At 44.4% G+C, this 15,040-nt stretch overlaps 1 protein-coding gene across 5 annotated transcripts in view; it reads left to right on the forward strand.

Annotated features, from left to right (window-relative positions):
* LOC123477955 (uncharacterized) overlaps positions 1 to 15,040 on the forward strand; it is a 55,663-nt gene that overhangs the window by 5,610 nt on the left and 35,013 nt on the right. The gene's annotated exons all lie outside the window — the stretch shown is intronic.

The raw sequence follows: 15,040 nt of genomic DNA on the forward strand, positions 1-15,040 counted from the left end.
AGATATGACCCTATATGATAGCAACATGTGGTTGAATGTAACTGTTTGTGTTAGTTTTAAAACTCTGTAGACGTTTCCTGAGTCATCTCAGAAAAACACATTGACTTAGAAGAAATAAAATTGATTGGCAAGGGTGGTGATCCCACCGTTGGACCATCATTAAGACTTGTTTTCACTTTGTGGCTCCTGCAGACAGGTTTGTGCAAGAATGTCAGGTGGCGACGCCTCTTACTGGGTAAGTCTACCTTTCAGAAACTGTCCCACAGAACTCATCAGTTCAGTCAGCTCAACTGACATTTATTGGTTATCAGCTGGGCCGACCCCCCAGTGCTGCGGGGAGACTAAATTCCATGTGCTAGCCCTGTGCTATGGAAGGTTAGTCCGAGCTCAGGACGTTCATCAAAGATGTAAGTGCTGCTCTTGCAAAAGTGTGCTTGGTCCAGTATTTCTCTAAGTTGGGTTAGAAGTCACAACTTTTTAGCTTAGTGGTTCAGAGCACAGCCTCCAGCATCAGAGGTTCATTCAAGACCCAGTTGTACTATGGACTAGCTGCGTGACCGCAAGCAAGTGACTTAACCTCTTGAAGTTTGGGTTTCCACGTCCACAGAATGGAAATAGTCACAGCCCCTATCCCAAACTTGTTGTGAAGGTTAAAGGAGACAATGCATCCAAAGCACTTTGTGCAACACCTAACAGACAGTAAGCTCTCAATAGAAAGTAGCATTTACTATTCATCTGCTTTTTCCCCATCCCAGGACATGAAAATGCATAGCCACGTCCTGAGCTATCTCTGCATCCCCAGTCTCCACGTGAAGCCATTTCCCAACCCAGTCCATTCTCAGCCAGCCTCCAAACATTCAGGGTAATCACGACATTGGAATGCTTGGCCGAAGGAGAAAAGCTGCAAAAGGAGTGTTAAAAGAATGAGATTAAAATCTATCCCAAATACCTTTAAAAGGCGGTGGGAGACCCCTGGCTGGGGTGGCTCAGTTGGTTGGAGCGTCATTCCACGCACTGAAAGGTTGCTGGTTCTATTCCCAGTCAGGGCACATGCCCAGGTTGCAGGATCGATCCCCAGTCGGGGCACATGCAGGAGGCAATCAGTCGATGTTTCTTTTTCACATCAATGTTTCTCTCTCTCTCTCTCTCTCTCTCTCTCCCTCTCTCAAAGGAGAATAAAAAATAAGCCTTTAAAAATAATAACAAAATAAAAGGCCAGTTGGACAGTATGAGACTATTCTGGTCCATGTTGTTCATCCACATATACATGTGGTGGTGTTTACTCTCCCAGGGGTCACGTGCTCTGACTATTGCAAATCCCTGAGCTCCCCGAGGCGGCTGTGGAGTCTCTACATCATCAATCACTCAACGGCCCTTCTCCAAGGATCCTTCATAGACACTCTTGGGATCGCCACCTATGAAGCTCAAGTGCAGATTCTCCAGCTATTCCAAGGCTGCAGAATATGGCCTTTGTCTTCCTTGGCCGTTGCTATCCATGGAACGTGCCTGGTATTCCTCCCACAGTGAAGAGAGAGTAGGATGTTTTCTTCTGGCTGTGCTCCCTTAGCAGAGAAAATTCTGCACCTCCCTACCTCCAGCAGAAGGCTGGTTCCAAAGCCATTATCCCCATTCCACATATATATCTTGGCCATCACATTAAAAGTACTGTCATCAGAATGAATGCAGTTCACCCACTACTATATATTTAATGTTCAGGGCATTGTGGTTACGTAGCCTCATAGAAGCGAGGTAGGATCTTCAGACAGACGAACTCAAGTGCAAGAGGCCTCGGCACAGGGTGGTGAACGAGAGCCCTGATCTGTGTAACACCGACTGACACGTGTGCGATGCTCCAACGTCTTCACAGTCCAGAACCCCATAGAAATAATGGCCTTTCTTCTTTCTGCAGACCACTGTGCAGAAGGAGTCTTATGTCTCTCCAGGTCACCCTCTGGAGCAGGGAAACACCCCACTTCCGTGGGTCTGGCCGTCTGGCCCCCTCTGATTCTCTGTACGGTGTCGGTCTGCTCAGGTTCCTCAAAGAGCCAACTGCACCAAGACCCCTCTGAGCAAGTCTTGTGCAACCGCAGTTACAACCAGGTTAGACACTGTGACTGAAATGTCTTAGGGCTTTAGGGCCACGCTGACGTAACATGCAGAGGATATGGCAAGGGCAGATTGGGCCTCTAGCCTGCTCCCCAGTTACCGCGGCCATTTCTGGCCTGAGCAGTGGAACTAAGGAAATGTGAGGTGAGAGAGAAGGAAACACCATCCTCGGATGAGTCCAGAAATGCCCAGATGCAGGCAGTTGGCAGTAGGGTTCTCTCTGCTCTGCAAAACACTAAGGCGCTTGCGATTACCTCCTTCGCTTTGCCCTCATTAAGGAGCGCAAACAGCAGACCCTGGAAGCAAACGGGACCCATTTTCCCTTTGTGATTCCTAAATAGAAGATATCCAGGCAGGGATGAGTACCACGGGGTGGAGAAAAAGAAATCCAAAAATCAACACAACCAACGTCTCAAAGAGTCCATTCTGGGAAAGAAGGAAAAAAGAAGTTCTTAAGTGCACAATTATGTTCTATAACACTATTACTTCTTGAGTGTTGAAAACTCACTCTGGAAATAAATTACTTTCCTGCTGAAAGGGTCAAAAGGCAGCCTGGGATCTGGGTAGGATATCCACCTTCAGTTTTCCCCCCTCCACCTCCCACCACACTTCTAGGAGGGACCCTAATCTTACAGCCCTTTTCAGCCAGGGATCCTGCAGGGAATTAAACCCAATGCCCTAAGACACCTATTGTATGTAATGAATTAACTCCTTTCTTTTGCAGCCAGAGCGGTCCTGACTCTATATTGTCCTACCCTTGGAAGAACGAGAAAACAGTCACTCAGGTCGTTTTCCGTAGGGATTAATGCTTTCAGGGAGCCCAGGCTGAAGAAAGTCTGCAGAGAAGGAGGCTAGACTTTGTGTCTTTACAAGGACAGCTTGTTTTAAGCCACCCAGTTGGGGGCAGTTTGTTACGGCAGATCGAGGAAACTAATTCAGTCGTGTTTTCCTGGGTTTTTTAAGTAAAGATATTAAAACATTAGTTGGATAATATTCCTCTATTTTTATGTTTTGAGGCTAGCATAACATCTTTCACTTTTAAATTTTTATTTTCTAATTGTTGGTACAGCATGGAAATAGCGCTTGATTTTCCTAACCGACCTTAGAGCCAACGGCCTTGCTAAATTTACTTACCGGTGAAAACTGTTACCTTGTAGATTCTTTTGAATTTTCTACCTGGTCATAAATTGTATATACATGTGGCTTCTTCAAGTAATAATGGTTTTATTTATTCTTTTCCAATTTTTAGAGGTGTTTTTATACTTGCTTTATGGCACTGACCTTTAATAGAAGTGGCAACTGTAAGCATCTCGGTCTCATTTCTGATGTCAGGGGGAAACACTCACTCATTCACCATTGAGTAGGATGCTCGCTCTAAGTTCTTTACAGATAAACCTTATCAGGTCAGTTTCTGCTGTTTTCTAGTTTGTGAAGAGTTCTCACGAACTAGGGATTGACTTTTGTCAGATGTTCACTCTGCTTTGGTTCAGATGACCGTATGTTTTTATTCTTTACTCTGTTAACATGATTTCCATGATTTAATTCCCAAATGTCGAAACAGATTTGCATCCCTTGATGCAAATGCATGTGACGTGCTATCCTTTTGCGTCACTGAAATTGATTTACTGATATGTTCTTTAATTTTTTTACATCTGTTTGCAAGAAAGATTGGCTATAATTTTCCTCTCTCGTGATGTCTTAGTCAAGTTTAAGTATCGTGGTTTCATAAAATGAAAGCTGGTGAATCATCTCAGACTTCTTAAAATCTAAAGTGTTTCCTCTTGTATTTTTCAGAAAGAGATTTGTATAGAATTGGTGTTAATTCTTCTTTAGACATTTGGTACTAATCTTCAGCAAAATAAGCTAGAATTGAAAATTTCTTTTTATGGAGTTTTAAAAATACCAATTAAACTCTTTTAATAGTTATAGGGCTATTCAAATGATCTACTTTGTGTTTTGTGGTAGCTTGTGTCTTCTGCGGAACTGGTCCATTTCATGTAAGTTGTCAAATTTATGCATGTAAAGTTGTTTGTGATATCCCCTTATTATCCTTTTGATGTCTGCAGTCTGCAGTGATTATCTCCTGTTTAACTTCTGGTATTGATAATTAGTGGTTTTTAAGTCATTTGTTTTTTCCTGTAAGTCTTGATAGAGATTTGTCCATTTTATTGATTTTTCCAAAGAACCTGGTTTTTGTTTTATTTTTACCTATTTTTGGAGCATGCCTTTTTAAACCAATCTCCTTAGGGAAGGTCTGCTGGAGACAAACTCTCTCGTTTTCTTTCATGTGAATATGTCTTGCTTCTCCTTTCATTCCGGAAGGATATTTCCACTGGAGGTAGGACTATGGGTTTCCAGCTCTTTTCTTCCAGCACATGAAAATGATTATGCCTTTTCCCTTTGGCCTCTGTGGTTTCCAATAAGAAATTATAGTTAAGGTGCTATAGCTTTCTTGCCGCTTTCAAGATTTTTTTCCTGTCTTTACTTTTCTGGAGTTTGATGGTTATCCATCTTGGCATAGGTTTCTTTGGCATGGGGGGGTGGGCTGGGTTTGGGCCACAGGCCACGGCCTGGGTGACTGTGTGATGCCACATAAAACTGCAGGCCAGTAGTGCCAGAGAAACTGGAAATAGAGAACTTTTTAAATTTGAAATCACATGATTTTTAAGGCTGTCAATAAATTTTACTTTTTTTCACTAAAGCACTGGATAAAAATGAAAACAAAAAGAAAAAAACTATCTTCCAGGTACCACAGACCATGGGATATATTTGTTAGCCCTTAAATGTGGCTTTCTTTATCATTGTAAAATCTCCTTCTTTTTTCATTTCATGCTCTTTACCTTGGCTTTAACTATGATGGGTGCTAAGGTGAGGATCACACTTCCTTTGAACTTATATACGCCTGCCATGCCTTCGCCCATTCCTTATATTCAACTGCTCCCGGTAGCTTTGCTTTTTAAAAAACTATTTTAGTTATTTATTTTTAGAGAGGGGGAGGGAGAGAGAAAGAGAGGGAGGGAAACATCAATGTGTGGTTGCCCCTCACTGCACTCCCTGCTGGGGACCTGGCCTGCAACCCAGGCATGTGCTCTGACTGGGAATCGAATCAGCGACCCTTTGCTTCACAGTCCGGCACTCAATCCGCTGAGCCACACCAGCCAGGGCCCAGGTGTTTTGTTTTAAATATGTCTCTTGTCTCAGCTTACACTGGATTTTGCTTTAAAACTCTGGTATTTAGCCCACTTTTGGTTATTGACATGCTAGGTATGATTGATCTTCATTTGCTCCCTCTGTGATGAATGTCTGTGCTTTAACACGTGGCTGCTGAGGCAAAGAACTAGCTACAGAAGAGTCACATCCAAGCAGAGGTTTAAAATAAGCGTCTGACCAAGATGACTACATCGGTAGGGTTTAATATGCTTCATACCCCTGGGATATATAACTTTTGGTATTCTGAACACTTCAAAGATCGTTTTCATTTATTTATAGTTACATCATAGATTCCTTTGAACTAAAACCACTAAAGGGGGAAAAAACAGTTATTCTTCCCTTCCTTCCTTTTTTCCCCAGTGTCTAAAAGCCAGGGTCTAACAAAGCCAGTTAGGGTGGAGGGTGTTTATGCTTCCCACACGCCACCTGGCGCCCCCACATTCCTCAGCTGCTGGCTGTTAAGCAGCTGGCCCTCAATGAAGTGAGAGCTGGAGGATGTGACACTGGGTACCCACTCGGCTGCCCAGAGCCGGTGGAAAAAGCTGCTCTGGTTTTGCACTCCTGCAGCTCAAGCTGCCAAAGGCAGAGAGGAATCATGAGAAAATTACCTGCTTATTGCAAGCCTTCTGCTTCTCGGTGCTAAATGGGGAAGATGAACGGGGAGAGCTGTGTCATCTGTCCTTGTCCTATATCATGGGCCCTGAACTCACTTCCTTCCTCCCTGTGCCTTCTCAGTCCCACATTTAGACGGAGAGGGGCTGGAGTAAAGGGGGAGTGCTGCCAAGAAGGACTGAGAAGGGATGGAAAAGCAGAGCATCTGGGATACTGGACTCCCCAGCTGAACTGCCAGTCACCTGGGATGGAAAGAAGCATCACATCTCCGTCCACGGGAGCTGAACGGCTCAGGAGGATCAGGTCACCCTGATTCCAGCCAGCCTGCACTGGCAAGGACCCGAGGCTGTGTTGTCTTGGCTTCGAAGGCCAGCTGCGTGGTGGACAGCCCAGCCCAGCCCAGGGAGGCAGCGAGCCCAGTGACTGGACCCTCCATTCAGTCCCCTAGTTAGTTCCATTAGAATCTTCACACTAACATGAAGTCTGTGATTCAAGTTTTAGTTTTTCAAAAGCCCTTTTCTGAGCCCTAAGATGTGTAATTTGAGGAGCAGAATATGGGATTTGAAGTCGGCAGACTTGGATTTAAGAATTGTTTCTGCTGCTGAGCGGCTGTGTGACCTTGAACAGTGCTCTTAAGAACAGCGTGGTATGCATACAGTATCTACTGCACCACTGTGTCAGGCTTCTCCAGAGAAAGGGAACCCACAGAATGCACACATGCACACACACACACACATAAAGGGAAAAAGAGATTGATTTATTTGAAGGAATTAGCTCATGCATTCGTGTTGATTTGATGAATCCAAAGTCTGGTGGGGGAGGCCGACCTGCTGGAGACTCAGGAAAGAGTTGCAATTCCAGTCCAAAGGCCACCTGCTGGTGAGCCAGGAGAAGACAGCCTTGCAGATGAAGTCCAGAAGCAGTCTGCTGGGAGAATTTTCTCTTGCTCCAAGAAGGTCATCCTTTTCTTCTATTCAGGCCTTCATCTGATTGGATGAGGCCCACCCACATTATGGAGGACAATCTGCTTCACTTTTCCACCAATTTAAATTTACATTTCACCCAAAACACCCTCCCGGGAACATCCAGAGTAGTGCTTGACCAAATATCTTGGCACCATGGCGCAGCCAAGCTGATACATAAAATTAACCATCACAACCACCAACACACACTTGAGATCCAATAAACATAATTTCCTCCCCCTCATGTCCCTGATTCTTAAACTACTAACACCTGCTTCTCACAACCGTCTCTTCCTTTTGCTGTGCCCTGGCCCTTGGTTACGAAAAGGTTGTGCCTTGCTGAACGAAGATCCTGTCCCAGAAGGCTTGCTCGTGGAATCTTCCGCCTGTGTTCCCCGTCGCTCTCTGCTGCTCTCCGGGCCACGCTCCCTGCGCCCCAGCCTCCTGACTCTGCTGGTCTAGGCACTCGGCAGGCATCTGCTCACACCCAAGGCCCACTGTCTCTCCTTCCATGGCCTTTATCCTGAGAAAGAGCAAAGACTGAATTTAACATCTTCTTGCCAATCACCCACTTCAAATATTTCTGAGTTTTGTTTCTCTTATAATTGGCTTCCTAGTCTTTGTTATTGAAAACAATGGAACAAAGGGCATCCCTTCCAGGTTCCTTTTCCCCTGATTCTCCCCTTTTTAGCTGAGTCAGTGGAGTTGATTTTGCAAAGCTTTTCAAGCATTTTTTTAAAATGTGGAATAAATGGAGATTCACTCCATGTCATCTGTTGCCTACTGACCAATGGACAGAAAAAAGGATTTGGGCAGAGGAAAAAATGCTTCTCAAATCTAGAAATGTGCAAGGATTGGTGTGTGCAAATCACTCGATCTCGAAGACATAAATGTGTAAGACATATGCCTGACGGCAGTATTTACAAGTTGTGGACCTGGAGAAGGCTCATTTCTTGAATGCACAGTTATACAGGGCCCCACACTGGTGGCCAGGAAGGCACTTTAAAGATAAAGAAGGCACAGAAACATAGACACGATGGAGCATGAGAAAATTGGGAGAATACCTTAAACTACCAAGCAATGAATAATAGAAACAGTGCAGAGGGTGACAAAGACCACGAGACTGGGTAAATACCCAGAAAGATGTCAGGAGGACCTCGTCCTCTTCTCTAGGCATCTAATTCCTCTCAACCATAAATTTCCAGACCAAATTCCTCCTCAATTCTTAAAGATTTCCTGAAGGACTCCTTCCCACATGCCATCACGTCCTTCTCCAAACCGGTGGAGAAATGTGTTGTCTTCAATTTCATTTGGCTCTTGGCCGTGCTATCTGATAAGCTTGATTTTGCTATTGATTTGCTTTTCCACCCTTGTACATCTTGTTTTTCTTGGATGGGAACATCCTTAAGGGTCGTATACATGACTTACTTCTCTGTGTCCCTCTGAGAACGTAACACAGTGACTGAAATGATCACTCAATAAATCCAAGTTGATTCATGGTGTGTCATATTTCACCCACAGGGAAAGACCAGAGAACATCTACCTCGTCACACAGCAAAAATAATAACAGTAATCATATTAAGAGCTGATAGTCACTGAGTGATTATTCTTCTATGCTAAGTTATGCTTGAACCCATTTAATACTTAGTAACAAATTTATGAAATAAACACTTTCATTATCCCCACTTTGCAGATGAAGAAACCAAGGCATAATGACTCCTAGTTCTATAGCCAGTAAGTGACAGAGACAGATTTTGAACCCAAACTAACTGTCTCTAGATCCAAGACTCTCAACTGCCATACCATATATAGAAATAATGTTTTTAAAGCTGTAAAAATTGAACAGATGTGTTTAAACCCATTCAGGAACTATTTAAGAACTATTGTGTGTGCCTGGCCCACGGAAACATACAATTTATGTGCCCAATGTGAATAACTCGGACGGACCTCTGCTACGTAACATACAGGATCAGCATCTCCATTGTCCATGTGCGGACCTTAAGATTTTTCCCAACTTAGTCTAGAACCCTCCTCACCGTCTTTCTTTCTACACTGGACAGTTCATGAGACCCTGGACGCTTTCAACACTTCCCGCCTTTTGAAACTTGCCCAAACCTTCCCACTGCAGGAAGGCCCCTCTGCTCCAGAACTATCTGTCCAAGGTGTGCTCGCCTTGCAAGACCTGACTTCGATCTGCCCTGTCCAAGAACTTTACCCATTCTCTTTCCTTCCTAACCAGAGTCTATCTCCCTCTGCCCACAAGAGACATAATAATGTCACCACTGATGACTGGCAGTCAGATGAGCTCTCTTGCATTGAACAGAGAGGCATGGGGTTAGGGCTGATAAGCTGGTTGAGCTATGAGGTCCGTCCAGGAAAAACTCCAGCCATTGTTAATATAACAAGAATGGTTTGCATGACATTGATATAACCTGGCAGCCAAGGAGAGTGGCCTGAATTCACATGCATGAACAATGGCAACTTCACTGTACTAGTCAGTGGGGACAGTAGACGCCGTTGAGTGAGCATGTGTACTGTGTGGCTGTCAAATTCAAAATGACTGAGAGAGCATAGCAATGAATCTGCATCAAATTTTGTGTTAAGCTTGAACATTCCTCCATGGAAACTTCAGATGATTCAGATACGGGCAGCTATGTAGGCCTCGGCTATGGGCAACTGGTGATTGGCAGCTTCGTCACGACAACATACCAGCTCGTGCATCACATCTCTGCAGGGGGTTTTGGCGAAACATCAAATCACCCAGGTGACTCGGCCCCACTACAGACCAGATTTGGCACCCTGCAACTTCTGGCTTTTCCCAAAACTGAAATTACCTTTGAAAGGGAAGAGATTTCAGACCATCAGTGGGATTCAGGAAAAAAGGATGGGGCAGCTAATGGTGACCGGGAGAACTGTGTGAGGTCCCAAGGTGCCTACTTTGAAGGGGACTGAGGTGTCATTGTTCTATGTACAGTGTTTCCTGTATCTTGTATCTTCAATAAATGTCTCTATTTTTCATTTTACATGGCTGGATACCTTCAGGACAGACCTCATACATACCAACCACTACCTATGTTTCAGCTGAAATGAAGCAACAACTTCTTACACACACACACCCATGTGGCATGGGGGAGGGGGGCAGGGCATGTGCATCAGAAGAAAAAATTTGAAAACTACCAAGTTTCACACTCATAAATAATGCTGCATAAATTATGAAGGGTTATTATAAAAATCACTCTAAATTCACTCAAATTTATGTTTAAAAAAATAAGTCATCCCATTCAGTACCTTATTATTAGTAAGAAATTACTGATGACACATTTCACAACTAATTGGACCCATGAGAGGGTGTTAACAGCAAGTCTAAGAAGTGAGGTATTAATGCATCCCCTGGCTTGAAAGGCTCCGGAAGGCATAAGCTATGCTTTATTTATTTAAAGAGCCTCGCTTGGTGCTCCAGGCATGGGAGGAACTTATTACCTATGAGTGGCATTGACCTGGACTGCCTTGGCCAGACTCAATGGAAGGTTTGGCCAGACTAGCTCCCAGAGTAGCAGAGAGGGCATGTGGAGAAATTGGGGAGTTGGTAAGCCAGCATTTACTGCACCCCCTGGGGCATGAAGGCCTGTAAGTATGCACTCTTAGATAATAGTGGAGAAGAGGCCCATCCCCACCCTTCAAAGTGGGTGTATGGGAGACAAGACAACAAATATGTAATCAGCATAAACACAAAGAGAAAAAGACAGTAATTCCAAGAGTATGTTGAGGGGGAAGAATGAATGGGTAAGGTGGGAGAAACGAACCACAAGATCCCTGGTGAGAGAACAGACTGCTTGTTATGTCTCTGGCTGACCCAGTCATTAGTAGCCAGAGGAGAAAACCCCAGAAAGCAGCTGGATGGGCTTCAATGTGCACAGGGTCCACTGTCAGGGGACCAGCAGGGCCCTGCTCTTGACTCCTGACAGCTCGCTTTGGAGTGTGGGGCTGTCGGTATCCACTCAGCCCATTCTGCAAGGTAATCTACCCTGTCTGGGGACACGGACTCGTCTCTCCCTCCACGGCTCTTTCCAGAGTGTTCCTGTGGCTACCTACTGTTCCTGGAAGGGAAGACAGCTCTACACGAGATATATCTTAGCTGTGGATGGCCACTTGATCTCCTTGCTCCCATCTTGACGGAGAAACCATTGCGCAGAATGCGGAGGCTCAGCTGGACTGTTGCTGCTTCAGAGTGTCACTGCATGTCCCTCTCAGAGAGAGATGAGCAATGACAAAGGAAGCTTAGGAGAGACCACGCTGGCTTCCCTCCAAGTTACATAATTGGTGATTAGGTGAAAAAGGAACGATTCTGCTAATAGGCTGTCTTCCCCATAACCATTCATACTCACCATTTTTACATAAATCTCAAGAAAGATCATGTCATAGGATTCTTACTGCCTTCTTCCTGCAATGTCACCTTAACAGACTGGGGAAATCAGCAGGTTTCCCCTCCTGTTTGACTGTCCTGAGAGTTGTCAGATGATGCAACTTGGCAAAAACTGGAAAATCTGTGCTGAAAGAATTAAACCATTTCATTGAGCAGCTTTGCAAGTAGTTGCCTACCTGCTTGGGGAAAAAATTAAGAGGCTGGTAGAAAAGTAGGGGTGCATATTATCCCCTAAGGATCTAAGATTGTTATTTATTAAATAATTTCATGAGCTAATTATCTTTTTGGCATTTACTTATAAACTCATAATTTTTATATTGTGCTATATCTGTTTTTATGAATATCAACACTATAGACTATGTGTGTGTTCCCCCAAAATTCGTATCTTAACCTCCAATGGGATGGTACTTGGAGGTGGGGCCTTTTTGGGAGATGATTAGGCCGAGAGGGGAGAGCCCTCATGAATAGGATTCGTGCCCTTATGAAAGAGACCCCTGAGAGTTCCCTGTCCCCACAGCCGTGTGAGAACACGGCAAAAAGATGGCAGTCTATGATCTAAGAAACAGGTCTTCACCAGACACCGAACCTGCCAGCACCTTGACCTGGGGCTTCCCAGCCTCCATAACTCCGAGAAAGTGTTTATAAGGTACCCAGTCTAGGCGACTCTGTCATAGAAGTTCCAAAGGCCTAAGACAAGCAATCTTTCCTACCATACATTTGTTACTTTCTGGTGAGAAACAATGGGGTAGAATGAAAACATCACCAGTGTTTAGGTAAATCCCTGGGCTCGTAACCTGGACCCGCCACTAACCAGGTACACAGTGGTACACAAGCCTTATAATCTCTCTGGACTTCAGTTTCTCCCACTTCTAGAACAAGATAAGTGTAGTTCCTCACACAGAGCTGTGGGAGAGGTCACAGGGGAAAATGCCCATGAATCTCTTTGGTGAAGGAGGTGTACTGATGGTAATTACAGTACTGCTTGCGGTGATCGCGGGGGACTGGCCACGAGGTCATTAAAGTCTAAATCTAGGCATCAGCAGAACCCCACTGCTTACACCAAGATTTCATAGGGCAGCATTTAACTATTTAGCTTTGAACCTCAGAAATTCGGCCACACTGAAAAGGACTGAAAGATTCTTGGATGATCTTTATGCTACAAATGTTTTTATTGATAAGTATCTCCCCCTGTGTCAAAGTAGCTAACGTTTTCTTCATTCTTCCTTAAGGAGTAGGGCAAGTTCCAGTCCACCTCCGTGTCCATTTTTCCTCCTGGCATCGCGTGAGGTCAGCGCTTTTTCTTACATGCAGGATGGGCCTGATTCAGGGAGAATAAGAACATTACGCCCGACAAGATGACAGCAAGCCTGTAACAGTCTCCCCCTTACATACGGCCGCGGCAGCCTGCGTGATCTGTCTGCTGCTTTCATTTCACTCTAGAGCCAATCAAACCAGTTCAACGGCAATTCTATTAGCAAAAGGTAGTTCAAAATAGCGGCAGCAAACCTGCAGGAGCACTCGAGCTTCCAGAGCTTGTGCGAGCCGTCTAAGCGAACCCAGGGTAGTTACTCTCGACTCTCCGGATGCACTGACGTGTATGTGAACATGGTCTGAAACATGGGAAGCATCGTGTGTGGGGTCATTTTTCTGGGATTGATGTGGAGTCGGGGCATACTGGCCTGTCTTATGTTTCTTCCTAGAGCTCTTGAGCCCTTGATCACCTTGGGTAAAGTGGGGACCCAATAACAGTCCCACCAAACAATTCTCAGAGCCCAGCTCCACCCTGCCATGGAACTCTGACTCCCTTCCAGAGAGGGCTGCGGGTCCTCAGACAGTGTCTCCAGCCGGCCTTTATGAAGGGCTTATTTCTTGGGCCTCCTACACATAGACCTCCCCCAGGAACTCTCCTGGTCTCCCAGACACCCTTCAATCCTAGGGTAAATGCAGCATCTCTCATGACAGATGCAGTGTGTGTCATTTGCCAGATTTGGACCCATCTCCTCTAGGTTCCCCATGGGAGACAGCACAGAGCATGGAGTCGAGCTTTTGGAATTGGACAGACCCAGAATCAAAGCCAGGCACAGCTCCTGCTAACTTTGCGACCCTGAGCAAGTTGCTTGACCTTTCTCAGCCTCACGCTCCTTGTAAATAATAGTAGCTATTCAGAAACCAAAAGAGTTTTATATCAAATACTTCTGCAAAATTTACTAAGTGCTTAACGAATATCAACTTTTAATTCTAACAAGCCTTTGATGTAGGTACTACGATTGTCTTCATTTGATAGATGAGGCCATCAAGCAGAGAGGTCAAGGAAACTACTCAAGGTCACACAGCTAGTGAGTGGCAGAAGTAAGATTTGAACCCAGGCATTCTGGCCACTAAGTTCTTGTTCTTAACCCCCATCCTATCTAATCTTTCATAGGCAAACAAGAAAGTATTTTTGTACACTTTGTTTTGATGGAAATCTTCAAATACACAAAAGTAGTGAGAATCCCTTGTACCTAGCACTCAGCTTAAGCAAGTATCAATATTCCATTGTTCTAAACAAAGAAGTTTTTAATTTGTATTTTCCTTAAAGTGCAATAAAACATATTTTGTAGTTCTTTTTGATCTTGTTTAAGTCATGGGCTAAATTTAGGTAATTTCCTTTGGTTGCCTTGCACAATCACAGAAACAAGACAGCGGGTCCTTACTTCTCGGGTCCAGCTTTTACAGTGATATTTCGTATGTGACTCTGACTTCATTGTTTCATTGAATTTTTCAGGAACCTTTTGAGGCAGGCAGTCAGATTGCTGTGATCCCAATGTCTCAAACTGGTCAAATGGGGCTCAGGGAGCTTAAGGAACTTACCCAAGTCACACTCCTAGTAAGTGAATGAGTCTATCCAAAAACACTTTGATTTTTAAAGTTTTCAATGGACTTATTCTCTGGACATCAATATAGAGCAGAAAAAAATTGTGGGCTCTGGAATTCGATAGACGTCAGCACAAATGTCCTTCTCCTCACGTAGGATCTTCCACCGGTCACTCTCTGCTCCTTCGACTCCCCGTCACTAAAATGGACAAGCAACACTTACACCACAGGTGTATGACAACGATGCCATTTTGAGTTACTATGATCTATTCTGCAAAATATTAAGTATAAATATACAGAGAACACACCACAAAATGTGGCCCCCACGGGCCTTTTCTAAGTCAAATAAACACACTCGGGGCTTCGTAGGCTCCTTCCATGGTTGGTTATCAGTAGAGCCTGTTAAGAACATCCCAGATGATTCATTTTTAGTTCGAGTCTACCAGACTCTAACCGTGAAGGGACATTTTGTCTTTGGCGCCTGGAAACGTCATCTCTTCCGTGTTTCCCTCTTCATTTTTGCGCTTAAACTCTCCTGAATCAGTGAAACCATCAAGTGACTTTTAAAGAAGAAATTCTAGAAAAGCAGTTCTTTTTACTCGTTCCATTCCATGACGAAACTTCCCTACTTGGGACTGGATGGCGCCGGGCCCAGGGCAGGTTGGCACTCGCTATGCTGTTGTGGAAGCCCTAGATGAATGAATGACGTCATCTGAGCGCGTAATGAAGTCTATGAGTTATTACTCTTTCAAGAAAATCGTTGCGGTTCTTTTCCATACATATGTGAAGTAATGTCAGTTACCGCTCATAGTTGTGTTCAAGTAGTAATCATTTGGAAACTTGTTTTAATGAACAGGAAGTAATAATATTTAAT

This window comes from Desmodus rotundus, chromosome 9, assembly GCF_022682495.2.
Source record: "Desmodus rotundus isolate HL8 chromosome 9, HLdesRot8A.1, whole genome shotgun sequence".
NCBI classification, from domain to species: domain Eukaryota; kingdom Metazoa; phylum Chordata; class Mammalia; order Chiroptera; family Phyllostomidae; genus Desmodus; species Desmodus rotundus.